General features: G+C 38.8%; 1 long non-coding RNA gene across 1 annotated transcript; it reads left to right on the top strand.

Annotated features, from left to right (window-relative positions):
- The first annotated feature begins 251 nt into the window (after positions 1 to 251).
- LOC135943924 (uncharacterized) lies at positions 252 to 3830 on the top strand. The gene is made up of 3 exons (XR_010575241.1): positions 252 to 965; positions 1078 to 1207; positions 1278 to 3830. It is a non-coding gene; the product is annotated as an uncharacterized LOC135943924 (long non-coding RNA).
- The last annotated feature ends 1286 nt before the right edge of the window (positions 3831 to 5116 follow it).

Here is a 5116-nt window from a genome sequence, read left to right as displayed (position 1 = left end):
CACTGGATTTTTTTGAAATTTTGCTTGGATCATGTCAAAATGCCAGTGCCCGGACTTGGGCACCGAACGGGCACCTTTCGGATAGCCGGAGCGGGCCGGTTGGTAACCGTGGTCACTTGCGGTCACCTAAAAAATTAAACTAATGGCGGTTTTGCAATTCAGGCATGATTCTGAATCATGTTTCATTGGAATTTTTTGAAATTTGGCTTGGATTTTCCAGTGCCCAGTCTTGGGCACCCAAAGGGCACTTTTCGGGCAACTCGTATGGGATAACTGCGGTGTAACCGGTTCATGAACTGTTTGGGTTAATTTTTGGGCACAGAAAAAAATTATATTTTATTAGTGAAAAATCACATTTTTTATGCATTTTAAAAAGATTGCTAAAAAGGGTCAACTTTTGGTTACCCAATGGTTAACCCATGCGTGGGCACAATTTTCCTTTACTCGTTTTTACCCACATATTTTGTCTGATTTTTGTCACTAAAGGTTTTAAAACTTATTTATAGTAAAAGTGCACAAAAATAAATAAAACTTTGATAACCAAGAGTGGCTACCCAACGGTTAACCAATGGGCAACCTCAGAACCAACGTAAATTCTTGAGATCGTGTTTCATAAAAAATTAATTATTATAAATTTATTTGGTTAAAACACTAATTAGCATTTTAAACTCGATAAATTAAATCGCTTTGAGCACCTCTTACTTTTGCTCAGCATTATCGCGCGCGTTTCTTTGTTACACTCGTAGGCCGCGCGTGTGGCGCCACTGTCGGCAGCAGCACCAGCTGCTGCCGGCTGCCTCTGGCTCAGTCGCTCAGTGATTGAAAACAAGCATGACGGCTGAGACGCGCTGATTGCATCATCATATTTAGTCAAGAATTTCGCCGTGTTTTCGGTTGCTATTCGACAAATCGACAACATAAACGGATTCTTGGATGGATTGTGGATGTTCCTGATGTTCCAAAAGGTAAGGGTATCATTGAATTTACATAGATTGGGGGCTACAAAAATACGCGCGCGGACACTGACATCAAAATATTCATTTTAAATTGCTTTTAATCAATCCTGTGTGTCAGCAGGCTTGTACCGCGTCCCAGCCTGTTCAGGATTTTGATGTCCTCTGGTTGGGAATAGCTGCCTTTACGCGATATGGACATCCGGATCAAGAGGGCCTGGACAACTAAACAAAACTTCTCCCGGTAAATTCAGGTATGAAGTTGAATGCATGGCGATATTAATGAGTAGAAAATTAATACATACATTGTATTTTATTTTGCAGGGTAGTCTGCAGTTGTGTCAATTTTCTGCTGTAATGGAATTGATGCGACCATGGACTAAGCTCCTGCTGAGATGAAAAGCAACGTTCGTGTTTTGACAGAAAGTGCTGAACGACATGAGTAGGGAATCTAAGTGGTAATCTTTTGTATGTTTAATGGCAAGTTTCATGTTTGACTCTTGAAAATTAATTTAACAAGGCTTCATTTTTCTGCTCAAATACTTTAATTCTCATTACTGATATTTTGTAACAACTTCATTAAATTCCTATAATTAGTTTTGTGATTTAGTTTTGTTTGCGGCATATTTTTAGATTAAGTTGGCTTCCTCTTTATGAAGATAAGTATTTGCTAGACAATATATTGTGGCAACAAAAATTTTGAATTTATTACTCGGATAACCATCATAGGCTTAAAATTAACAATTGAAAAAGCCTTTAATGTTTGAATTAAAAAAAAACAGTAGATATGCCGCCGTATACTTTTGAATTTAATTCCCTTCGCCACTTTTTTTCATTAAATACTGCTGCAGTGCCTTCTGGACTAAAAATAATTTATTTTAATGTGCTGTAAACCAAAATCAGTTCAACCATTCACCCTAGAAACATCAGCAAATTGAAAACAAATATAATTACTCTTCGACGATAATTGGCTTAACTGTTTTTTGGTTTCCAGCACATCAATTAGAATTATATTTTAAGGGTTGAATGTTGAATGCACAGCAGGACCGTGTCCTCTATCTCATTGGAATCTTATTAAATCAAAAGTAACAGCTGATGTTGCCAATTAATGACAGCCAAAGGGGTATTCCAAACTGCTGGTGAACTCGTAAAATTTTTATAATCATCCAACATTATTTGTTTTATTGCTGCATCACCTCAAAAATAATGTTTTATTATAGTTTTAAGTATAAAATCTTATTAATTTGTAAGTGTGCAGATCTTCAAAGTCTATTGTACGCGATTTTACTGTGTTGAAAAATTGTTTACATTTATTAATTTATTTTTTTAATTGTAATTGCTTATTCTGTTATTGAAAGGTGGAATGTAACTTAACTGCATTAGGTATGACCTTCGAATTTTCACTGCCAAACCTAGTTTTCAATTGTGAACGACTTTTAATTCGCAGGTCAAAGGTCATGGTCACATTTATTTTTTGAAAATTCAATATTTAAGTATGATAGCCTTCAGATTTTTTTGGGTTCATGGCAGAAATGTAGCCCGTGAAAATCTGCACAAGCACACCAAATTTAAGAGGCACAAAAATAGCGTTTTTTGTAATTTGAAAATTCAAGTTCAAATTCGGCTCGATGCCGCTCGATCGTGCATGGCCTTCGGTCAGCGAGTTGCCTATCATTCGGCGATGATGTTTTAATCCATTCCATTTGATTAGGCACGTCAAGAGGACCAAGGATAGACATAGTTAGATCATAATCAACCTTCAGGGTCTGAACCTGACGAGACCCTGAGATAATAATTTAGAAGATGTCCAATTTCATCAAGAATGGTGTCTTTTAATAGGTTTTCGCCGCTGTACAGCTCCATAATACAGCCAAAACTGCCGAATGACAATCCTGAAACCGGTTCTTGAAATAATTGTGAAAGCCATTAATCCGGACGTGATGTTAAAAATTGTTTAATTTTGAAATCGGCAGTTTTGACTTTATATTTGATCTGTAGACCGGTGATAACCTACGAAAAGACACCAAGTTTGATGAAATTTGATATTTTAAAAAAAATTATCTCAGGGTCACGTCAGGTAAAGACCCTGAAGGTCGGTATCGACCTCAGTATGTCTACCCTGGGCATTCTTGATGTGTCTAACTAAATGGAATGGGTAAAAATATTCTCGACGAATGATGGGCAAATTCTCCGACTAAAGGCCGTGCTCGATCGAGCGGCATCGAGCCGGATTTTAAATTTCAAATTCAAATTACAGCAAAACTACTGTTGCACCTTTGAAACTTGGTGAGCTTGTGTAGAATTTCAAGGGCTACATTTCAGCCATGAACTCCAAAAAGATCTAAGGGTTGTATCATCCCTTGATTTTGAACTTTTGACTAAAGGTTGCAAAAGGTGACCTTGACCTTTTCCCTGCGAATTTTTTGTAGGTTGATAAGTTGTTCATGGTGGAAAACTAGGATAAACAATGAAAATTTCAAGGTGATAACTTAACCCAGTAAAGAGTTACAGTCCACCCTTCATTCACATTATTTGATTTTCGGGGATTTTTTTTAAAAAAATGTATCTTCAAATTTGATGTAAAAAATGTATTATTTAATTGTTGTATGAATATCATCCAATAAAAGTGCTGCCCATCTAGCTGCCCACTGAAGGTAACCGCAGGCGGGCACCAAATGGTTACCTTTTGGCTACCTCTTACCTAGGGCTGTCATTTTGCGCTATACTGAAATTTATCTTTTTTAATGAACAGAGTCAATAGACCTGCACCAGTGCAACCTGACAGCCCTAGATAAAAGGTGGCCAAAAGGTAACCATTGGCTGCCCACTGGTGGTAACCTCAGCCGGGCACCCGATGGTTAGCTTTTGGTCAACGAACATTCTCGGCCTCTTATTTATTACGCTCCCTGAATTCAGGTATACTTTAAATGTACATAAAAGGAGATTCTATGAAAGGTCATTTTATGGGTGCCCATTTGGTGACCGAATTCTGGGCATGACCACTCGCGGGTGCCCGAAGGGTTGGACATGCGGTATAACCAATGGGTGCCCATCTGGGTGCCCACGGGGGGTAGCCGGGTGACCGAACGCGGGCACCCAATGGGCACCTTTTGGTTGACTTTTTTCTCGGTGGGCATTTTACATTTCGTGGATTTGAGCAAGTGCTTTCTAGCTATGTGCCGTTTCAAAGTTAATTTTTGCATTGCTTTGTAATCGCAATCATTGCATTTGAACATTCTTGCCTCGTCATCTTTCCCGTGAGCAGAATCAAAGTGTGATTTCATTTCGATTTTTGTTTTAAAATATGACAAGCAACCGATACGAGAGCATTTTACAGGAAAATCTTTGTGAACTTGGCGAACATGATGGTTGTAGTTTCGTGGTCCCTCAAATTCCTTTCCACAAAAACCGCAATTGAGTTTTTCTCGTTCCTTTGAATTCTCGTGTACATTCTTTTTGTGCTCTTCTTTTTCTTTAAGAGAGTGGAAATAAGTGGCGCAGTTTTGATTTTCACATCTGATGGCTCCCTTGTGCATTTTCTTCATATGTCCAGACAATTCATAAGAATATTTTAATCTTTTCCCGCAGTAGATGCATTTCCATCGCCTCGTCCGAACATCAGCTTCATCATTTCGTCTCTCTTCTCCATCAGCCCTTTTCGGAAGCTTAATTTTCTCCAACTGCACCCAACACTGCTCTAAATTACCCTCTAAAAATGCACAAAAATGAATAAAATTTAAAACTTCAGAGTTCGTTATCTATTCACCAAAATATCTCTTCCGCAGCTCTCTAGCTGCCTCGTCCAAATCCAAATTCCACCAAACCAAATTCTCGTCCGCCATCTCGTCGGATTTCCATTGAAACCTGAGAGTAAAATTTCTCATTTAAAAAATAAGATTCCTTGAATACCTTTTAAAAACTTACTCGGCGTGCCAAAGGCAAAAGTAGCAAATCAGGTCGTGATCCTCGATTTCCTCGACCAACTCGTGTCCGCAGACGTAGAGAATCCAAGTCTGCAGTTTCTCCTTGTCCACGTGGACAGCGAGGACAGTGCCATCCGCCGTTGGTCGCTCGCAGATCAAGCACAGCGCCTTTTGAATCGACATTTCTAATTGAACACCTGAACCTGAATGGAAGATGGAAGGTTGCAGGTGGCATAGTTG

The sequence above is a fragment of the Cloeon dipterum genome, chromosome 4 (assembly GCF_949628265.1).
Source record: "Cloeon dipterum chromosome 4, ieCloDipt1.1, whole genome shotgun sequence".
In the NCBI taxonomy this organism is placed as follows: domain Eukaryota; kingdom Metazoa; phylum Arthropoda; class Insecta; order Ephemeroptera; family Baetidae; genus Cloeon; species Cloeon dipterum.
This window is presented reverse-complemented; position numbering and strand designations above follow the sequence as displayed.